Genomic DNA, 25,303 nt, shown 5'->3' with positions numbered 1-25,303 from the left:
ATATATATATATATACATATATATATATATATATATATATATATATATATATATATATATATATATATAATATATATATATATATATATATATATATATATATATATATATATATATATATATATATATATATATATATATATATATATATATATAGACATATATATATATATATATATATATATATATATATATATATATATATATATATATATATATATATATATATATATTATATATATATATATATATATATATATATATATATATATATATATATATATATATATATATATATATATATATATTATATATATATATATATATATATATATATATATATATATATATATATATATATATATATATATATTATTAAAATTTATTATTATTAAATTATAATTAAAAGTCAATTAAAAAAATGAATTCATCCAATTAAAAAATTAATTGATACTATTAATTTTTGTGATTGATTTTTGTTGAATCAATTAAATTTTTTAATTGAATATTTTTTAAAACTCAATTGGAAAATAGGAAAATTTTTATCATTTCTGTGATTGAAGGCATTTCCATTGAAAATTAATTGGATCAACTATTTTCGTGGTTGAAAACAAAAAATATTTTTTTTTGTTGTGGTCTATCGGACAACAATTCGTAAAATCTTTAGGTTCAAAAATGTTATCCTAACTATTTTCAAGTTGTTTACAATCCTGCCCTATAATATCCTCCCAAATGCCAACAGCAAACTTTTTGTGTCTTTACTATTTCAGTTTCAGTTTCACTTTTTCACCTAATTTTCGGCTAGTTTTGCAGATTTTTCTGATGTGTCTACTAACAAATTTCTTTGGGTGTACATAAGAACATGGATGGCCTGTCTTAAAAATTAAAAAAAAAAATTAAATATAATCTATGTTTTGTGGGTCAAATTTGTCTGTCTGCACTGTGTCACTAGGTTGAATAGTTGTCATGTACACAAATTCAAACTTATTTTTCAGTAAACCTGAAAAACGCAAAAAAAATGTTGACATGGTAACTCTGAAGAGTGTTCTAATTGTAAACTCACTCAATATAAATTTAAGTATATTTTGAGTTGTTCTCTTCCAAAAAAAAAACATCTCTTTACTTTATGAGTCCAAAATAATGATGGTAGGTCATGTTTCAACTCAGAGAGTTTTTAAAAAAACTTTTAAGGGTTGATATTGTAAATTTAAAATTTTGCCGGAGCTTCCAGAAAGTTAGAGAGGGTTAGAGAGGGTAGCATTATTTAGCCGCCTTTTCTTAACATACAATATGAGAACGCAATGCTTTGTCTTGTTTTTGGGAATTTTCCATTACGTTTCCCCCGGTATATTTGTCCTTTTTTGTGTATTCACCTTTACTTTTTGTTGTTGCCGTTCGTTCGAAATGAAAATAGTTGACGTGCTTTTCTGCACGTGTTTCATCATCCTGCGGCATTTTCGTTTCAGAAAGGGGGCATGCAGGCTTCATACATTTCATTTGTCAAATTCCATTGGTTCAATTTTGTTCTTATTACGTTTTATTGATTTTTTGTTAGTGGTTTATTTGATGTGAGAATTGGTGTTAAAAGGAGCAATATACCCTGGGTCATTTTGTATTCTGTAGTTAAAAATTGTCTTTCTCATTTTTTTATAGAGCTTTGGTCTGGTATTTTTAATGCATTTTATATTCGTGGATTTAATTTTCCGCTGACGTCATTGAAAAACCTATACAGCCAAAGCAGCCTCCTTTAATAGTCAAAGTCTGCTGGTGATGATATTCCCCCTTCAATTCATTCCCCTCTAACTTTCCTTTAAGTAACATATATTGGGTTTGTTGCTTTGGTGACTTTGTTCATTATTATCTTGTCCTTGTATTCCCTAATGAGTAACAAGAATACTCTGCATAATCTAATTTTCTAAAAATATCAGAGTCATTTTTAATGATATGTATTTTATATTGGGTTAAAAATTTTATTTTTACAACCCCACTATGCACATTAAAAGTGAATGTTCATTTCGTCTAAGCTCAGGGAAATATGTGCATAAAAATCTTGAGTATTAAAGTAGGATATTTTTGGGCAAAAATAAAAGAAAAAATTAATTTTTGTTATCTCATTAGGATTGAAATCTACATTTTATTACACACAGAGAAATATTTTCGTGAAGGCTTATTGCTCATGCGATCCACTTGAATTTTGGTATGTGATGTAAGTACATACAAAGTTAAACTATTTTCCTCCGGAAAGAAATTTTAGAAAAAATTCCCCTTTCTTTTACTCGTAAAAGAAAAATTCTTTAAGAGCAAAATAATGTGAATTTATAACAAACGATTTAACGATTGTTAGACAAACAAAATTCCCCTTTCCTAAAAAATTTAAAGAATTTCCCTATTCTATAAAAAAATTTATATAAGAGCTAAATTACCCGAATTTATAACCATCTATTTAACGATTGCCCAGCAAAAAAAAATTGGAAGTTCTTCCAAAGGCACAACTTTAAAAGCACTTCCAGAGGATGCACTCCCAATGATGTTCTTTATTTTAACTACCCAGGAAGTTCTTTTCATTAAATTTTTTATAACATGCTTTTTTCCTACTTTTAATAGGTAATTTTAACTCTTTTTTTTCAAATAGGTTAAAAACAGAGTAATAATTCTTAAAATGGTACAAATTATTTAAATTTTGTTGAAAAAAATTCTAAATCCAATCTGAAAAAATTGAGAATTTTTGAAAATATTTGAGGTCAAACGTTTCAGACCCATTAAAAATTATAAAAAATTATAAAAATTATTTATTATCACAGAATTTTTTAATATACATCCAAAACATTGAATTCGGGTCACACCTAAAGAAGAGATGCAACGGCTGTTGAAATGGACGACTTCCGTCCTATGACAATCCCATGTTAAATTCATCGCTTCTACGCCAATTTTGCACCACTTCCGGATCCAAAAAGAATATTTTAATTACATTTTTGGCGACGCTGTTTTTGCTGAGTGTGTTAGTTGCTTAAAAAAAACTACTTTGGAACAAAGGAAATTTAATTCCAGAGAAAAGAAATCCCTTTTCGGGTGTATCTCTTCCACACGAAGCATAATGTTATTTTTTTTGGCAAGAATATGTTACATGTTTGTTGCCATCAAGTTATTTTTTTATTTTTTTTTAGAAATTACATGATTTCGGCAATTCTTACCTAGAAAACAATATATTTGCTACAAAAATCTTCCACGTTCCCCGTGAAAATGTAGCATTATGCTCTGGAACCATGTTTGAGGTGATTATCATTGATAGAAAAAGTTACGTTCCAAAATCGTTAACGGACGGTAAAAAAATTAAACAGAAACCTTCACGAAACATCGAAACGGAATGTTCAAGGTTCTGTCCAGGGGCGTTCACGATTTCCTGAACGGATTTCCTTTTCTTTGGCCATGAAAAGTCTTAAATCATTCGTGAGACGTTTTATAGCAAATCTGTCAGTGGCGCAATCACGGTTGCCACTAAACTTAAAATAATCTACCAAAATTTGAAGGAAAAATTTACCAAAGATATACCAAACATAAACAAGTATATACAGCCGCAAGTTCGGCCAGGCCGAATCTTATGTACCCACCACCATGGATTGCGTAGAAACTTCTACGAAAGACTGTCATCCACAATCGAATTACTTGGGTTGTGGTATCTTAAAACTTCTTATTCCTGCATGGTTGTTGGATACCATATACTAACATCACGTACCAAATTTCAACCGAATGGGAAGTATTTTGCTCTTCCAAGGGGCTCTGGTGGTCAAATCTGGGGATCGGTTTATATGGGGCCTATATATAATTATGGACCGATATCGACCAATTTTTGCATGGGAGTTTGAGGCCATATATTAACACCACGTACCAAATTTCAACTGAATCAGATGAATTTTGGTCTTCCAAGAGGTTCCGGAGGTCAAATCTGGTGATCGGTTTATATGGGGGCTATATATAATTATGAGCCCATGTGGACCAATTTTTGCATGGTTGTTAGAGACCATATACTAACATCACGTACCAAATTTCAGCCATATCGGATGAAATTTGCTTCTCTTAGAGGCCTCGCACGCCAAATCGGGGGATCGGTTTATATGGGGGCTATATATAATTATGGACCGATGTGGACCAATTTTTGCATGGTTGTTCGAGACCATATGCTAACACCATGTACCAAATTTCAGCCGGATCGGATGAAATTTGCTTCTATTAGAGGCCTCGCAAGCCAAATCGGGGGATCGGTTTATATGGGGGCTATATATAATTATGGACCGATGTGGACCAATTTTTGCATGGTTGTTAGAGACCATATACTGACACCATGTACCAAATTTCAGCCGGATCGGATGAAATTTGCTTCTCTTAGGGGCCTCGCAAGCCAAATCGGGGGATCGGTTTATATGGGGGCTATATATAATTATGGACCGATGTGGACCAATTTTTGCATGGTTGTTAGAGACCATATACTAACACCATGTACTAAATTTCAGCCGGATCGGATGAAATTTGCTTCTCTTAGGGGCCTCGCAAGCCAAATCGGGTGATCGGTTTATATATGGGGCTATATATAATTATGGACCGATGTGGACCAATTTTTGCATGGTTGTTAGAGACCATATACTAACACCATGTACCAAATTTCAGCCGGATCGGATGAAAATTGCTTCTCTTAGAGGCCTCGCAAGCCAAATCGGGGGATCGGTTTATATGGGGGCTATATATAATTATGAGCCGATGTGGACCAATTTTTGCATGGTTGTTAGAGACCATATACTAACATCACGTACCAAATTTCAGCCATATCGGATGAAATTTGCTTCTCTTAGAGGCCTCGCAAGCCAAATCGGGGGATCGGTTTATATGGGGGCTATATATAATTATGGACCGATGTGGACCAATTTTTGCATGGTTGTTCGAGACCATATACTAACACCATGTACCAAATTTCAGCCGGATCGGATGAAATTTGCTTCTATTAGAGGCCTCGCAAGCCAAATCGGGGGATCGGTTTATATGGGGGCTATATATAATTATGGACCGATGTGGACCAATTTTTGCATGGTTGTTAGAGACCATATACTTACACCATGTACCAAATTTCAGCCGGATCGGATGAAATTTGCTTCTCTTAGGGGCCTCGCAAGCCAAATCGGGGGATCGGTTTATATGGGGGCTATATATAATTATATAGCCTCGCAAGCCAAATTTTGGGGTCCGTTTATATGGGGGCTATACGTAAAAGTGGACCGATATGGCCCATTTGCAATACCATCCGACCTACATCAATAACAACTACTTGTGCCAAGTTTCAAGTCGATAGCTTGTTTCGTTCGGAAGTTAGCGTGATTTCAACAGACGGACGGACGGACGGACGGACGGACATGCTCAGATCGACTCAGAATTTCACCACGACCCAGAATATATATACTTTATGGGGTCTTAGAGCAATATTTCGATGTGTTACAAACGGAATGACAAAGTTAATATACCCCCCATCCTATGGTGGTGGGTATAAAAATCCAATTTTTATTTCTATGGGAAATTTTGTCAATTTTTTTTGTATAACAAATTTTGTCAAAATTTTATTTCTATAGAAAATTTTGTCAAAATTTTTTTTTCTATAGAAAATTTTGTCAAAATTTTATTTCTAAAGAAAATTTTGTCAAAATTTTATTTCTAAAGAAAATTTTGTCAAAATTGTATTTCTATAGAAAATTTTTTCAAAATTTTATTTTTATAGACAATTTTGTCAAAATTTTATTTCTAAAGAAAATGTTCTCAAAATTTTATTTCTAAAGAAAATTTTGTCAACATTTTATTTCTATAGTAAATTTTCTCAAAATTTTATTTTTATAGAAAATTTTGTCAAAATTTTATTTCTAAAGAAAATTTTGTCAAAATTTTATTTCTATAGAAAATTTTCTCAAAATTTTACTTCTATAGAAAATGTTCTCAAAATTTTATTTCTAAAGAAAATTTTCTCAAAATTTTATTTCTATAGAAAAATTTATCAATATTTTATTTCTATAGAAATTTTTTTTTAAATTTTATTTCTAAAGAAAATTTTCTCAAAATTTTATTTCTATAGAAAAATTTATCAATATTTTATTTCTATAGAAAATTTTTTTAAAATTTTATTTCTATAGAAAAATTTGTCAAAATTTTATTTCTATAGAAAATTTTCTCAAAATTTTATTTCTATAGAAAGTTTTGTCAAAATTTTATTTCTATAGCAATTTTGTCAAAATATTATTTCTATAGAAAATTTTGTCAAAATTTTATTTCTATAGAAAATTTTATCAATATTTTATTTCTCAAAAAATTTTTTTTATAGAAAATTTTATTTCTATGGAAAATTTTCTCAACATTTTATTTCTATAGAAAATTTTCTCAAAATTTTATTTCTATAGAAAATTTTCTCAAAATTTTATTTCTAAATAAAATTCTCTCAAAATTATATTTGTAAAGAAAATTTTCTCAAAATTTTTCTATAGAAAATTTTCTCAAAATTTTATTTCTATAGAAAATTTTCTCAAAATTTTATTTCTACAGAAAATTTTCTCAAAATTTTATTTCTATGGAAAATTTTATCAATATTTTATTTCTATAGAAATGTTTCTCAAAATTTTATTTCTATAGAAAATTTTTTTAAATTTTTATTTCTATAGAAAATTTTGTCAAAATGTTATTTCTATAGACAATTTTTTCAAAATTTTGTTTCAATGGAAAATTTTGTCAAAATTTTTCTATAGAAAATTTTCTTAAAATTTTAGTTCTATAGAAAATTTTCTCAAAATTTTATTTCTATTAAAAATTTTCTCAAAATTTTATTTCTATATAAAATTGTCTCAAAATTCTATTTATATTTCTATAGAAACATTTGTCAACATTTTATTTCTATAGAAAATTTTTCTCAAAATTTTATTTCTAAAGAAAATTTTCTCAAATTTTATTTCTATAGAAAAATTTGTCAAAATTTTGTCAAAATTTTATTTCTACAGAAAAATTTGTCAAAATTTTATTTTGTCAAAATTTTATTTCTATAGAAAATTGTGTCAAATTTTATTTCTATAGAAAGTTTTGTCAAAATTTTATTTTTATAAAAAAAATTTGTCAAAATTTTATTTTTATAGAAAATTTTGTCAAAATTTTATTACTATAGAACATTTTAAAAATTTTAATTCTATAGAAAATTTTTAGCTTACCTAGTTAAAATTTAATTTATTTGCATACTTTCTGGCGGCAGTAGTAGACTATGAAACTGCTCCCAAATATAATATTGGATACGTAAATAAGATATTTTGTTAAGACACCAATCACATCTGAAATCTTATGTATAATCTGTAGTATAAAAAGGGTATTGATGAGTACATTATGATATGTAAGTGGCGCAGTATTGTAAAATATAGGATATTTAGTGGCACAACAGTGTCCTCTCATGAAAATAGTGTCAAGTTTTCCACCAAAGTGGTACAAAGGTAACACTGAACCCAAGATTTCTCCCTTGGTAGTCTGCTTAACAGCTTATCACATCGGAAATCTTAAAACACAATATGAAGGGAGTTAAAAACATTATGACCAAAAGGTGGTACAAAATTCTAAAATGTATAGCATTTAGTGCCCTAACAAAACAGTTCCACAAAAGTATCATCCTATGCAAAAAGTGGCATGTGTGCCATTAAAGTGTCACAACAGTGAGCCGATTTTTCTCTCAAGGTAACATAATCATCTCCACAGTTTATTTTTAATACACCAATAACATTGGCGTTGGCACAAAATTGTAAATTTTATGACATTTCTTGGCATAAAGACTCTAAAGACTGTGATACGGAACTACAATTTTTCATAATCAGCATCCGTCTGTTGAACTTTCTGCCATCGAATTTGCAAACAATTAGCAATGGTAACATATTCAAAATAAAATAAAATATTTTTTTTTAAACACTCACACAGGGAAAATATCACCAAAATTTTTCCAATTAAAACTTGAATTGAATTTTAATAACTATTCAATTAAACATTCTTTTCAGATGTTTAGATTTGAAGTAAGCCTAAGTATTCAGTATCAAACCATCCGGTCCATGATGTCGTATTTCTTTGCATACCAGAAATTCGTAATAGGTTTTTATTGCGATGACAATCTAAAATTTTTCAAAACAATAAAAAATCATGATTCATTTATGATGTCAATCTTAATTGCAGGATATTTAACACTGTAGAATATTTCGTACATAAGACGTAGTCATTTTAATTTATAGAAAAATCAATTGAATTGTTTATGTCTATATTTCGATTCTGTGAAAATAAATGAGGAAAATATTAAAAATAAATAACGCAATAGTTTTTACACAAATGAAAGATTGACGTCTTTTACCATATATGGGGATATCATAAATTTCGGTAGTAGTATTTCATGTTTACATTGAAGATAAGACATGACTCTCATTGTCACACGACACCGTGAGACATTAACAGCGTTGCCAGAATTGTTTCACCAAAAACCGCTAGATTTGTCCAAAAAACTAGCCAAAAAAAGCTAAAAAATTTAAAAAAATAGCTAGAAAAAAAGCTAAATTTTTTTGTATCAAAAGTCACATTTTTGATTGAAATTTAACAAACTTAAAGGCTTTATTTCACTTAAAAAGCATAATATTTTAATTGTATTCAATTTAATTCCATTTCTCTGAGACTGTAAGAAAATCTAAGTCATATTAGCTCTGTTGGCGTACTCGATACATTTTGATTACTATCACAAATTTTTACTGGAAGTCCTTCGTTTATATTTCCTTGTAAAAACATTTTTCTCAGTGAACTTGCAATTGTCAGTTGGTTAATCATGTCACATAGAACTGCATTAGAAAATGTCACATAGAACTGCATTAGAAAATATCTATATATTTCGTTTTAACTGAATTAATGATAAATTCGTGAACGTGTACACTTCTCCTAATTTTACCCAAGAGAATAAAACCCATTATAACTGTCTTGCAAGTTTATAATGAATAACTTTTATTCGAAAATTTCCCAAACCTACTGTTGTCCAATTTTCGTAGATGTAAATCCATCCCATTAATAAATAGCAGATTTGTTTTGATCCTATCACTACGAATTTTTTATTGCTTTTTTTGGTGTTAAAAAAATAATACCACATTCAAAACTTTATTTCCTTAATTATTTCTATGTTCGGTTCCAAAGATTTTGTACACTAATGATTTTTGTATTGATTCCGAGTCAAATTTGAATTTATTCGTTTTCTCAGCTTTTTCTTCATGAGCTATCACAGTGCTTTAAAAACATGCTAACGAAAACTTAAATTTTCAAATTCAGACTCGACTTTAAGTAGAAATTAGATAAAAACGAAGTTTTATCCATATTTCAATAGGAACATGCCGAAAATAAAAAAGCCAAAAATAGCTAAAAGGGTCATGAAAAAAAGCCAGAAAAAAAGCTGAAAGCTAAATGCATTTTTTTCCCGCTAAACGTCTTCAAAAAAAGCCAAATCTAGCGGGAAAAAAGCTAAATTGGCAACGCTGGACATTAACCAGAACTTTCCGGTCCCTAAATTGCCCAATGTGTCTGTGCCCCATTATTAATTATTTCGTTGCGGTTTATTTTATCTTTTTTTTTTATAAATAATCATTAAATGTGATAAATAATAAAAGTACCTTATCAAATATTCACCCACCATGGGGGAATATCATAAACTTGTACCTCTATATGGTAATCATAAGAGCTCAATTGAACTTTGTCATCGAGGAATTTACGCAGATTGTTTGAGGAGAAATTTCGCATTAATATTGGAAACGTAAAAACCCGACCATAAATTGAATGATTTGAAGAAGAAATCAATTTATGATATATAAAGAGTGGTTGAACCATAATGTTCTATATTAATTGTGAGACACATTTTGTTTTGATAGATTTTGCGAAACATTTTGGCAAAATTTTCTATAGAAATAAAATTTTGACAGCATTTTCTAAAATTTTCACAAAATTTTATATAGAAATAAAATTTTGACAAAATTTTCTATAGAAATAAAATTTTGACAAAATTTTCTATAGAAATAAAATTGTGACCAAATTTTTGTAGTAATCAAATTTGGACCAAATTGTCTATAGAAAATTTTGACAAAGTTTTCTAAAGAAATAAAATTTTGACAACATTTTCTATAAAAATAAAATTATGACAAAATCTTGTATAGAAATAAATTTTGAAAAATCTTCTATAAAAATAAAATTTTTGACAAAATTTTCTATAAAAATAAAATTTTGACAAAATTTTCTATAGAAATAAAATTTTGACAAAATCTTCAAAAGAAATAAAATTTTGACAAAATCTTCTATAGAAATAAAATTTTGACAAAATTTTCTATAGAAATAAAATTTTTACAAAGTTTTCTATAGAAATAAAATTTTGACAAAATTTTCTATAGAAATAAAATTTTGACAACATTTTCTGTAGAAATAAAATTTTAACAAAATTTTCTAACAATTTTGACAAATTTTCTATGGAAATAAAATTGTGACAAACTTTTCTATAGAAATAACATTTTGACAAAACTTTCTATAGAAACATTTTGGCAAAATTTTCTATAGAAATAAAATTTTGACAGCATTTTCTAAAATTTTCACAAAATTTTATATAGAAATAAAATTTTGACAAAATTTTCTATAGAAATAAAATTTTGACAAAATTTTCTATAGAAATAAAATTGTGACCAAATTTTTGTAGTAATCAAATTTGGACCAAATTGTCTATAGAAAATTTTAACAAAGTTTTCTAAAGAAATAAAATGTTGACATTTTCTATAAAAATAAAATTATGACAAAATCTTGTATAGAAATAAATTTTGAAAAATCTTCTATAAAAATAAAATTTTTGACAAAATTTTCTATAAAAATAAAATTTTGACAAAATTTTCTATAGAAATAAAATTTTGACAAAATCTTCAAAAGAAATAAAATTTTGACAAAATCTTCTATAGAAATAAAATTTTGACAAAATTTTCTATAGAAATAAAATTTTTACAAAGTTTTCTATAGAAATAAAATTTTGACAAAATTTTCTATAGAAATAAAATTTTGACAACATTTTCTGTAGAAATAAAATTTTAACAAAATTTTCTAACAATTTTGACAAATTTTCTATGGAAATAAAATTTTGACAAACTTTTCTATAGAAATAACATTTTGATAAAACTTTCTATAGAAGTAAAATTTTGACAAAATTTTCTATAGAAATAAAATTTTGACAAAATTTTCTATGGAAATAAAATTTTGAGAACATTTTCTATGGAATTAAAATTTTGAAAAAAGTTTCAATAGAAATAAAATTTTGTTAAAATTTTCTATAGAAATAAAATTTTGTAAAAATTTTCTATAGAAATAAAATGTTGACAAAATTTTCTAAAGAAATAAAATTTTGACAAAATTTTCTATAGAAATAACATTTGGACAAAGTTTTCTATGGAAAGAAAATGTTGACACATTTTTTTCGATAGAAACAAAATTTTGACAAAATTTTTTCGATAGATATACAAAATTTTTTGTAGAAATAAAATTTTGACAAAATTTTCTATAGAAATAAAATTTTGACAAAATTTTCTAAAGAAATAAAATTTTGACAAAATTTTCTACAGAAATAAAATTTTGACAAAGTTTTCTATGAAAATAAAATTTTGACACATTTTTTTCGATAAAAATAAAATTGTGACAAAATTTTTTCGATAGAAATAAAATTTTGACAAATTTTTTTTAGAAATAAAATTTTGATAAAATTTTCTATATAAATAAAATTTTGACAAAATTTTCTATAGAAATAACATTTTCACAAAATTTTCTATAGAAATACAATTTGACAAAATTTTCTATAGAAATAAAATTTTGACAAAAGTTTCTAAAGAAATAAAATTGTGATAAAATTTTCTATAGAAATAAAATTTTCAAAAAATGTTCTATAGAAATAAAATTTTGACAAAAGTTTTTATAGAAATAAAATGTTGACAAAATTTTCTAAAGAAATAAAATTTTGAAAAAATTTTCTATAGAAATAACATTTGGACAAAGATTTCTATGGAAATAAAATTTTGAAAAAAATTTCTATAGAAATAAAATTTTCTATACAAATAAAATTTTGACAAAATTTTCTATAGAAATAACATTTTGACACAATTTTCTATAGAAATAAAATTTTGACAAAATTTTCTATAGAAATAAAATTTTGACAAAATTTTCTAAAGAAATAAAATATTGACAAAATTTTCTATAGAAATAAAATTTTCTATAGAAATAAAATTTTCTATAGAAATAAAATTTTCTATAGAAATAAAATTTTCTATAGAAATAACATTTTCTATAGAAATAACATTTTCTATAGAAATAAAATTTTCTATAGAAATAACATTTTGACAAATTTTTCTATAGAAATAAAATTTTGAAAAAATTTCCTATAGAAATAAAATTTTGATGTTGATAAAATTTTCTATAGAAATAAAATTGTGGCAAAATGTTGACAATTTTTTTTCAATAGAAATAAAATTGTGACAAAATTTTTTCGATAGAAATAAAATTTTGACAAATTTTTCTATAGAAATAAAATTTTGAAAAAATTTCCTATAGAAATAAAATTTTGACAAAATTTTCTATAGAAATAAAATTTGGACAAAGTTATCTATGGAAATACAATGTTGACAAAATTTTCTATTGAAATGAAATTGTGGCAAAATTTTTACAATTTTTTTTTCAATAGAAATAAAATTGTGACAAAATTTTTTCGATAGAAATAAAATTTTGATAAACTTTTTATTAGAAAAAAATTTGATAAAATTTTCTTTAGAAATAGAATTTTGATAAAATTTTCTATAGAAATAAAATTTTGACAAAATTTTCTATGGAAATAAAATTTTGATAAAATGTTCTATAGAAATAACATTTTGACAAAATTTTCTATAGAAATACAATTTTGACAAAATTTTCTATAGAAATAAAATTGTGGCAAAATTTTGACAATTTTGTTTCGATAGAAATAAAATTGTGACAAATTTTTGTCGATAGAAATAAAATTTTGACAAAATTTTCTATAGAAATAACATTTTGAAAAAATTTTCTATAGAAATAAAATTTTGACAAAATTTTCTATGGAAATAAAATTTTGACAAAATTTTCTATAGAAATAACATTTTGAAAAAATTTTCTATAGAAATAACATTTTGACAAAATTTTTTATAGAAATAAAATTTTAACAAAATTTTCTATTGTAATAAAATATTCCCAAATGATGGGGAGTGCTACCGTGAGATGATGTCAAGCTTTTTTTTTTTTGACCAAAAAATATTTCTTATCATAGTCCTTCTCTGGGTGTATATATCAGAGGTGGGAAACTGTTTGTTCTACATCAACTTTTATAGTTTCATCAATAGCCGAACCCCTTTAGAAACCTTCGTTAAGCCCCCTCTCATTTGAGAAACACTGTTTTAACACTTATATAATTTTTATTCAAAGCAATTTCAAAACGTGATGTTTTCCCTTATATAGTTAGGATTTGTTTAGTTTTTCTGCAATAAAATACTAAAAACATGTGTTAATCTATATCAAATATTTTCAAAAGTGCCGAGAAAGGTGAGAACAGTAACCGAAACCCAAATGCCTTCTATAAATAAAATTGCATTAATCATACAGAAAATCATTCATGCATTGCAAAACAAATTTTTAAACGTGAATATACGATGAACTTGTTCCACTCATTGCAAGTTGACTTGTAGATACGATATACCATATGGGTCATTCCATGGAAATTTTCGTTTTCTTACACATTGTAATTCACATAACATTTCCAACATCAACTTTAACTAGATTTCAAATGTCATTTGCCTTATAAATAAGGGATTTAAAATCCACTTTTAATAGATTACGAGCCTAATGTGTATAAATAGATTTTTTTTTTCAAATTAATTCTTTATTTATATTCGTTTCATAAATAAAATGTTAATTCTCATATTTGCATACTTTTAGGCGGTACACGTGCCACACTTATTTAAAAAAATGCAAGTTTTCTTATAAAGATAGCATGAATTAAATTCATTTATTTTAACTTTCATTTAACAGTGTGAAATAAGTTTTGCACATTAGATTTAAATTAATCCAATAATCATTTAAGTTCCAATTCATAAATTATCACTCCTTGAAATTGTTAGATCGGTACAGAAATTTTTGTTTGAGATATGTGCATACTTTCAGGCGCTACACTTTTCCGCTTGAAAGTCTCATCATATCCCAGCAAAAAGGTGTAGCCAAAACAAAGCAATGAAAACGTTCTTTTTTGGATGCAGAAATGATGCAAAATTTACATGGGCCTGAAGTCATCTTTTCTAAACATACGTTGCAATGAACTTGCATTAGTTCTTCGGATGTGATGTTATTTTAGTACTTTTTCCTATTTTAAAAATAGGGAAAACTTAAAAACAAATGATTTTTTCTTAATTCTTCGAATTCAAAATTTATTGAATAAATTATCAATTTTTTTTAATTCTTCGAATTCAAAATTGATTGAATAAATTATCAAATGGTGGCAGATAATCCCATTTCGTATAGGGTACGCCATAGTTGGTTGCCAGTTGGTAGAGTTCTACCAAAACTGGTAGATTTTTTACTGTTTGGTAGAATTCCATATATTTTGGTAGATTTTGCAAAATATTCCTCTCACATTAAAATGTACTTCAGTTTTTATAAAAATACAATTTTGACACAATTTTCTATAGAAAACAATTTTGACAAAATTTTCTGTAGAAAAAATGATAAAATTTGCTACTTTTCTATGCTCATAAAATTTTACTTAACTTTTTACTTTTCTATGCTCATACAATTTTGACAAAATTTTCCATAGATATAAAATGTTGACAATTTTTTTTTAGCAAAAAATAGTAACTATCGTTAGAACCCTCTAGCGTTTAAATATGAATAAATCTATTGTTTCTCGTTACCGTGATACAGGCAGTGTTGCATGGCGTCGAAAAAGTAGACGGAAAACACGGTAACCGTGCCAGAAATGATCCGAAAAGTAAAGGTCAAATATGATCGAAATCAACGGCGCAATGGTAAGCAAATTTTTGCGTGTCGAACATACCACGAGAGCTTGGACTAAAGCCATTGAAGTCCTAAAAAGTTTAAGAGCTCGCCGTTGCACAAAGATCGGTTAGACTAGAAAGAGCCAAGGAGTTGCTTTGCTTGCATGAACGTGATCAGTTGCCGAATTTGGGTTTCTCCGATGAGAAACCATTCCAAATTGAGCAATTTGTGAATAAACAAAATGTTTGGTTTACTTGCCAAAGGGTTCAGCTGAAAATTTATACCTTCGAATGGTCACCAGAACTCAAACATCTTTGTTGGTTATTACGTATTCGCTGAATCAAACCAAATGCCGAGTATTATCCGGACCGTGTCCAATAGACTGGGCAGACAAACATTTCGGCCGCAGACAATAGACATTCAAACAGGACTCATCACTATCGGAGATTCTGCCCTTCATCTCTACCGCACAATCGCCACCACGATCTCCGGATCTCAATCCATTAGACTTTAGAGCCTGGGACATATTGGGGAATAATACTACGGTGTCGACTATATCATAACCTAAAACACCCCTACTGAATTAGTAAACATTGTTTGTTTATAAATGGTATAGGTTTGGGGAAAAACCGCATTTCTCTAAAAATAAAATCTACAAAATTTTCTGTAGAATTAAAATTTTGACAACATTTTCTATGCACATAAAATTTTGACAACATTTTCTATGCACATAAAATTTTGACAACATTTTCTATGCACATAAAATTTTGACAAAATTTTCTATAGAAATAAAATTTTGACAAAAATTTTCTATAGAAATAAAATGTTGACAAAAGTTTCTTTAGAAAAAAATTTCGACAAAATTTTCAATAGAAATAAAATTTTGACAATTTTTTTTTAGAAAAAAATTTTGACAATTTTCTATAATAATAAAATGTACAAAATTTTCTGTAGAAATAAAATTTTGACAACATTTTCTATGCACATAAAATTTTGACAAAATTTTCTATAGAAATAAAATTTTGAAAAAACTTTCTATAGAAATAAAATTTTGACAAAATTTTCTTTAGAAAAAAAATTCGACAAAATTTTCTATAGGAAAAATTTACAAAATTTTCTATAGAAATAAATGTGAAAAAATTTCGACAAAATTTTCTATAGGAAAAAATTTACAAAATTTTCTATAGAAAAAAAGTGTGAAAAAATTTTGACAAAATTTTCTATAGAAATAAAATTTTGACAAAAAATTTCTATAGAAATAACATTTTGAGAAAATTACCTATAAAAATTAATGTTGAGAAAATTTTCTATAGAAATAAAATTTTAACAAAGTTTTCTATAGAAATAAAATTTTAACAAAATTTTCTGATTTTTGATCAAAACTTCAAAATATTTTAAGATTTGGTAGATTTTTGGTAAAATTTTCTTCAAATTTTGGTAGATTATTTTTGGTACGAGTGGCAACCGTGTACGCCACAACTACTGCCCAATTTGGAGATAAATGTATAAATAGTTCAAATACCTAAATAGGGTCTAATCCTTACAGTGTTACCGTTGCCCAACTTTAGAGGCAAATTTGCCACGTTTTTCAAGCGGCGATACTTTTATGCCATTAATGTGCCACTTTTTAATTACGTTTTTGTATACGGTACATTTTATATTACGGATAGGATCGGTGTTTTAACAAATAATAAAGTTTTCCAGTAGAATAAAAAAATGGGAACAATTACTCCCTTGTTTCATTATGTTCGCAGCGGACGATTGTTTCGCCTAAAAGTATGCAAAACAATTTTCTATTGCAAAAAAACTAAGATAACATTCTTTATAATAAATTTCAAGGAATGGGCTTAAATACAATTAAGTAAAAATTAATAAAAAATAAAAAAAAACAATGTTGTTGTTTATGATTTCAGCTTAAAACCATGCATTGACTAAACTACAAGTGTAGCTTAACCAACAAAGGAAAAAAATGTTTGTCAAATTTATTTGGGCAAAGCCCTATAGACTCGGAATTACCACATTCCTCATCAGCATCCTCGAAACGAATGAAAAAAATAGTAATTTTTCTTTTCATACCATGTATCGCCTGAAAGTATGCTAAATAAATGTTCTATAGGTTTAAATAAAATGGAGATAAAATTATTGCCGAGTTTATGAGGTTCTAAATTAAAAAGCTACTTTAAAATTATATGTCAAACAGAGATATAAATGCGTTTAATTGTTACTTTCTCTTTATAAACAAGTGTGCCACTTTTTTATATGAGTGTGCCACCTTTTATTGTGAAAGCAACTTTTCAGAAATTCTCAACGGTAATGCTGAATCCCTATCGTCTAATACCTACGACTTATATATCAGCCCATTCAATTAAAAAAGTTAGTGTAAATTCCTTTATTTACAGAAAATTTATTAAAATCTTCTATACTGAGGTGTGGGATTTGGGTGGGTTGACTAACAAATTAAATAAATTATTTAAAATTATTTTAATCAATTAAAAATAAATTAATTTTAATTTTATTATTTAATATATATTTCTACTGTTTTATTGATTGATTGTTTGTCATTAATTTGTTAATCTTTTATGGCAACGATTTCTCTTGTTCTCCTTATAATTATGGATTAACCCCTATGTAATTATAATATATATGTGACTATTAATGCAATTTTATGGGCGGTCGTAAAAGTCAAACACAATGAACAAGCAATATGTAAAATATTTTGCCACATTTCCCCCAGTACATAGCCATTATCTTCCTTTTTTTGACTTCGAACCCCTTGCTCATATCTTGTGCCAAGTGAATGAATGCAATGAATAAAATTACTAACCATATTTCACAGGCATTCACAGAAATTAAGGGGGTACACTGGCCCCCTTGGCTATTGATGAAATGTTCAACAATGGCTAGGCCAGTATGCTGATCTGATATGTCCGTCCCTTCATTGAGTTTTATTCATATCCAACACATTCCAAAAGATGCAATTTAATGAGAAATAATAAAAATCAAACACAATGTTCGCTGTATTATGATTATTTGCAAAAGAATTTCCTTTGTAAAATGCATTTGCTAATGCAAGTGCACCACTGAAAAATTATATGACCAGTAAATGACAACAAATACTATGCATACTACTATAAATAAAAATGTGTTTTATATAGAATAGATGAGATATAACTCAGAAAAATATATTTAGTAATTGAAAAATAATTTGAAAAAAATTAATAAAAAAAATTAAAAGAATAATATAACAATTATTGAATGATTAATGAGATTCCAAATTGGTCGCAGAAACAAGTATGTGAAAAAAAGTTTTTGGTTCGGAAAAATATTTAGTACTGGAAAAAATATTTCGAAAAACATCTAGAACTAGAAAATGATATTTAGTATTTGAAAAATAATTTTAAAAAATATTAAATACATTAAAAGAAAAATATAACAATAATAACCAATGAGATTCCAAAATGGACATATATATGAAAAAAAGTTTTTTGTTTGGAAAAATATTTTGGTTACAATAAATGTGAAATTGGTTGTTGAACACTACACAATTTTCTTTTATTTATAGGATGGAGGTTGAGACTTTCTCGTCAAAATATGTGTGGTGAGTACTTTTTCTTTTCATACCATGTATCGCCTGAAAGTATGCTAACGCAATTTTCTATAGTACGAGTACTTATAGAAGAAACCGCAGCCTAAGTCTTTGAGAGAGAGAGAGAGAGAGAGAGAGAGAGAGAAAACAAATGTCAAAGTGTAGATGGCTATGAGAAAAAAGTGCCTAGAATTAATTAAAACAGCAATAAAAACGCTACAAATATTCCATTTATTATACACATACCTTCTATTTTAATTTTCTATCATTGTTTTGGTATTGTTTTAATTCAGAAATTTATAAAAAATCACAAATGTTATTGATATTTTCCGACGAAAACGGCAGTACATTTGAGATACACATCGACGAAAACTTCATGATATTACGATGACAGAGACCTCTGGTGCTTCAGTTTTGTTATGACAAAACTCGGTCTTCTTCTAGATTACATTTGTACCGTGGGTGTAAGTTGTCACAGTTGGTAGAATTCTTCCAAAAATGGTCAATTTTTTACTGTATGGTAGATTGATAGAATTCTTGATGTTTTTGTAGATTCTGCAAAATATTCCTCTCCAACTTTCACAAAAGTTTATAGAAATAAAATTTTCACAAAATTTTCTATAGAAATAAAATTTTGACAAAATTTTCTATAGAAATAAAATTTTGTGAAAATTTTCTATAGAAATAAAATTTTGTGAAAATTTGCTATAGAAATAAAATTCTGACAAATTTTTCTAAAGAAATAACATTTTCACAAAATTTTCTATAAAAATCAAATATTGACAAAATTTTTCTATAGAAATAAAATTTTGACAAAATTTTCTATGAAAATAAAATAAAATTTTGACAAAATTTTCTATAGAAATAAAATTTTGACAAACTTTTCTATAGAAATAAAATGTTGACAAAATTTTCTATAGAAATAAAATTTTGACAAAATTTTCTATAGAAATAAAATTTTGACAAAATCTTTCTTTAGAATTAAAACTTTGACAAATTTTTTCTTTAGAATTAAAACTTTGACAAAATTCTCTGTAGAAATATAATTTTGACAAAATTTTCTAAAGAAATAAAGTTTTGACAAAATTTTCTATAGAAATAACATTTTTACAAAATTTTCTATGGAAACAAAATTTTGACAAATTTTTCTATAGAAATAACATCTTGAGAAAATTGTATATAAAAATAAAATTTTGACAAAATTTTCTATAGAAATAAAATTTTGACAAGATTTTCTGTAGAAATAAAATTTTGACAAATTTTTCTATAGAAATAAAATTTTGACAAAATCTTCTATAGAAATAAAATTTTGACAAAATCTTCTATAGAAATAAAATTTTGACAAAATTTTCCATTGAAATAAAATTTAGACAAAATTTTCTATAGAAATAAAATTTTGACAAAATTTTCTATAGAAATAAAATTTTCTATAGAAATAAAATTTTGACAAAATTTTATATAGTAATAGAATATTGACACATTTTTTTTATGAAAATAAAATAAAATATTGACACAATTTTTTATAGAAATAAAATTTTGACAAAATTTTCTATATAAATAATATTTTCACAAAATTTTCTATGGAAATACAATTTTGACAACATTTTCTATATAGAAATACAATTTTGATCAATTTTTCTATAGAAAGAAAATCTTGACAAATTTTTTTATAGAAAAAAAAAATTGGACAAAATTTTCTGTGGAAATAAAATTTTGCAAAATTTTCTATAGAGATAAAAATTTTACAAAATTTTCAATAGAAAAAAATGTTGTCAAAATTTTCTAATTATATAAAATTTGGACAACATTTTCTATCGAATTAAAATTTAGATAAAATTTTCTATAGAAATAAAATTTTTCGTTGTTTTTTTTTTTTGTTGTTGGTTTGTACTTCAATCATATTTGTTGTTTTGATCTCAGCTTATTTTCCTCTGTTGGTTAAGCTACTCTTGTATGTTAGTTTAGTCAACGCAATGGTTGTAAAGCTGAGATCAAAACAACAGATATGAAATAAAATTTTGACAAAAATTTCTGTAGAAATACAATTTTGACAACATTTTCTATAGAAATAAAATTGTGAAAAAATTTTCTATGGAAATAAAATTTTGAGAAAATTTTCTATAGAAATAAAATTTTGTAAAAATTTTCTATAGAAATAAAATTTTGACAACGTTTTCTATAGAAATAACATTTTCACAAAATTTTCTATAAAAATAACATTTTCTCAAAATTTTCTATGGACATAAAATTTTCACAAAATTTTCTATGGAAATAAAAGTTTGACAAAATTTTCTATAGAGATAAAATTTTTACAAAATTTTCTATAGAAATATAATTTTGACAAAATTTTCTATAGAACTAAAATTTTTGCAAAATTTTCTATAGAAATACAATTTTGACAAAATTTTATTTGAAGAAATAAAATTTTGACAAAATTTTGTATAGAATTAAAATTTTGAAAAAGTTTCTATGGGTATAAAATTTTGACAAAATTTTCTATAAAAATAAAATTTTGTCAAAAATTTCTACAGAAATAAAATTATGTAAAAATTTTCTATAGAAATAAAATTTTGATAAATTTTCTAAAGAAATAACATTTTCACAAAATTTTCTATAAAAATAAAAATTGACACAATTTTTCTATAGAAGTAAAATTTTGACGAAATCTTCTATAGAAATAAAATTTTGACAAAATTATCTATAGAAATAAAATTTTGAAAAAAATTTCTATAGATATAAAATTTTTACAAAATTTTCTGTAGAAATAAAACTTTGACAAAATTTTTCTTTAGAATTAAAATTTTGACAAAAGTTTCTATAGAAATATAATTTTGGCAAGATTTTCTAAAGAAATAAAATTTTGAGAAAATTTTTCATAGAAATAAAATTTTGAGAAAATTGTCTACAAAAATATTATTTTGAAAAGAATAAAATTTTTCGTTTTTGTTTTTATTGTTGGTTTGCACTTCAATCATATATGTTGTTTTGATCTCAGCTTATTTTCCTCTGTTGGTTAAGCTACTCTTGTATGTTAGTTTAGTCAACGCAATGGTTTTAAAGCTGAGATCAAAACAACAAATATGAAATAAAATTTTGACAAAAATTTCTGTAGAAATACAATTTTGACAACATTTTCTATAGAAATAAAATGTTGAGAAAATTTTCTATGGAAATAACATTTTGAAAAAATTTTCTATGGAAATAAAAGTTTGACAAAATTTTCTATGGAAATAAAATTTTGACAAAATTTTTCTTTAGAATTAAAATTTTGACGAAATTTTCTATAGAAATATAATTTTGGCAAAATTTTCTAAAGAAATAAAATTTTAACAAAATTTTCTATAAAAATAACATTTTCACAAAATTTTCTATGGAAATAAAATTTTCAAAAAATTTTCTATGGAAATAAAATTTTGACAAAATTTTCTACGGAAATATAATTTTGACAAAATTTTCTGTAGAAATAACATTTTGACAAAATTTTCTGTAGAAATAACATTTTGACAAAATTTTCTATGGAAATAAAATTTTGACAAAATGTTTCTATATTTAGAATTAAAATTTTTAGAAAATTTTCTCTAGAAATAAAATTTTGACAAAATTTTCCATGGAAATAAGATTTTGACCAAAATTTTCTCTAGAAATAAAATGTTGCCAAAATTTTCTATAGAAATAACATTTTGACAAATTTTCTATAGAAATAAAATTTGGTAAAATTTTTCTATAGAAATAACATTTTCACAAAATTTTCTTTGGAAATAAAATTTTGATAAAATTTTCTATGGAAATAAAATTTTGACAAAATTTTCTATAGAATTAACATTAAAAAAAAAATTCTATAGATATGAAAATTTGACAAAATTTTCTATAGAAATAACATTTTGACAAATTTTCTATAGAAATAAAATTTTGTAAAAATTTTCTATAGAAATAACATTTTCACAAAATTTTCTATGGAAATAACATTTTGAGAAAATTGTCTATAAAAATAAAATTTTGACAAAATTTTCTATAAGAATAAAATATTGACACAATTTTTCTATAGAAATAAAATTTTTAGAAAATTTTCTATAAAAATAAAAGTTTGACAAAATTTTCTATAGAGATAAAATTTTTACAACATTTTCTGTAAAAATAAAATTGTGACAAAATTTTTCTTTAGAATTAAAATTTTGACATAATTTTCTATGGAAATAAAATTTTCTACACAGATAAAATTTTTACAAAATTTTCTGTAGAAATAAAATTTTGACAAAATTTTTCTTTAGAATTACATGTTTCACAAAATTTTCTATAGAAATAAAAATTTGCCAAATAAAATTTTGAGAAAATTTTCTATAGATATATAATTTTGAGAAAATTGTATATAAAAATAAAATATTGACATAATTTTTCTATAGAAATAAAATTTTGAGAAAATTTCCTATAAAAATAAAATTTTGACAAAATTTTAATTTTTAAATTTTAATTTCCTAAAAAATATAATTTTTAGAAAATTGTCTACAAAAATTAAATTTTGACAACATTTTCTATTGAAATAAAATTTTCTATAGAAATAACATTATGACAAAATTTTCTATAAAAATAACATTTTGATAAAATAGAATTAAAATTTAAAAAGAAAAATTCTATAGATATAAAAATTTTGAAAAATAAAATTTTGACAAAAATTTCTATAAAAATGTAATTGTGACAAAAATTTCTATAAAAATAAAATCTTGACCAAAATTTTCTATTGCAATAATATTTTGACAAAATTAAATTTTAATTGGTTTAACAATTTTTTTTAAACAAAAATCAATCACAGAAATTAATAGTATCAATTACAATTTTTATTGAATCAATTAATTTTATAATTGGCGTTCATTTCTGTGATTGAAGAAATTTCAATTAAAAAATTAATTTCGTGGTTGAAAGCAAACAAATATTGTTTATTTCTGTGTTGACACCAATCTAATACCTACAAAAAAAAAAGAAAATTTTATTCTATTTAAAGCCACACAATAACCTTCCACAATTATCTTGTTTTACAACTCAAACTATTGGCCGACCAATCATCAGAACGAAATCATTTCGTTTGCCATCTGTTCTTGGTATTCTTTGGTTTTATGCTCTGTGTAAAATTGTAAGTAAGTAACCTGATTAAAGTTTAACGAACTTCTTCTGGTTAACCGGCGCTCAGACCCCCTCTGAAAAATAAAATCAACTTGTCTGGCGCTCTATGAACAACAATAAAACCATTCAAGTGTTGGACATTCTATATAGATGCAATAGTTGTACATTCAAGCCAATGTAAATGTGTATGTGAATAACAATGTTTTTTTTTAATATTGCTTTATTGCTAGTAGAGATAGTCATTAATGTGGCCTTGCCTCAGAAAAAAAATCAGCTTTTTTTTTAATTCATACACTTTGGAACAAATTTGCTCCACAAAGGCAAAGAGAGATTGTCGGATGGCCATGCAGAATAAAAGAGAAAATTTTCTAATTGGAATAGAATGATATCATTTATCATCATAGGTACCATAAGATCGATTATTATAGATAAGACACATGTTGACCACTCTGTTTTCCAATCCTTTTCCCTTGTTGGATTTTTCATATTTAAGCCAATTTCAGTTAGACTATCCCATCCAATCTCCCACATATCTATAGTCAGTAATTCAGGGTAAAACATGCTACCAAGGTTAGGTATTCTTTGAACGATTTGCCATTCCATACATTTGAGTAGACACCTAGTTTCCTAGGAGTTTGTGTACTACACAACTCACTACTGGTAATCAATGAAATCTCAATTTTAAAAATTATTGGAATATTTCTAGGAAAGTACATAAACCCCTTAGATAAGATGACATTTTTCAAATCCAAGAGACGTAGAATATAACCGTCTGTCCCCCCACGTTCTTGCTTCTTTCATTTAACAACGAAGTTCTTCCAAAATTTATATGTGATCAAAAGACGTCATATTAAAATATCCACACGCGTTTGGACAATGGCCTGGGATCTTCTTTCTTTTCAAAATTTTCAAACAATATCAATTTTTATTAATACGTATACGAAAAACCCTGTCATTTGTTATCATTTAAACAATAATGGAATATCCACATTGGTTTGATTGTATATTCATACGAATGTACAAATTAATTTAAGCAAATCAATAAAAGCACAAAATTAAATTGATGCGACTTTGTTTTATATCAAATGTTCGTGCCTTCTTTAGGGGTGTGTCTCATCATGAACATTGACTTTATCAAATTTTATTTTTGCAACGTAAAAAGAAAAAAACCTTTTAAACAAAGACAGCGCGGCACAATAATTGACAATTAATAGGAACCCTGTTTCCGGTTACATTTGAAGTAATTTCCTCCAATAGTGAAGAGATAAAGAGAGAGAGAGGAAACTTTAGGGAATGATTAATATAAACTATTTTGCAGCAAATCATAAAATGCTTAATCAGCAATTAGTAGGGATGTAAACATTGGCACAATTGTACTAAATTTATTACATTCCAAATTTCAGGTAGTCTTTATTTACAACTAAAACAATCAATAATGAAATACATCCCGTATAGGGTGGCTGATATGTATTCTAAATCGCTTTGTAAACCGCTTGTCTGTCTGTCCGAAATAAAGTTTTT

The 25,303-nt window shown here is 25.4% G+C and overlaps 1 long non-coding RNA gene across 1 annotated transcript in view; it reads left to right on the top strand.

The window, feature by feature from the left end:
* The window catches only part of LOC142230276 (uncharacterized), a 148,473-nt gene that overhangs the window by 52,081 nt on the left and 71,089 nt on the right, over positions 1-25,303 (top strand). Inside the window, exon 2 of the long non-coding RNA XR_012720633.1 lies at positions 18,644-18,679. This is a non-coding gene — a long non-coding RNA (uncharacterized LOC142230276). The remainder of the gene's footprint in view (positions 1-18,643; positions 18,680-25,303) is intronic.

Source organism: Haematobia irritans, chromosome 3 (assembly GCF_050003625.1).
Source record: "Haematobia irritans isolate KBUSLIRL chromosome 3, ASM5000362v1, whole genome shotgun sequence".
NCBI lineage: Eukaryota > Metazoa > Arthropoda > Insecta > Diptera > Muscidae > Haematobia > Haematobia irritans.
Note: the sequence above shows the minus strand (reverse complement) of the source record. Positions and strands in the feature narration are given on the sequence as shown.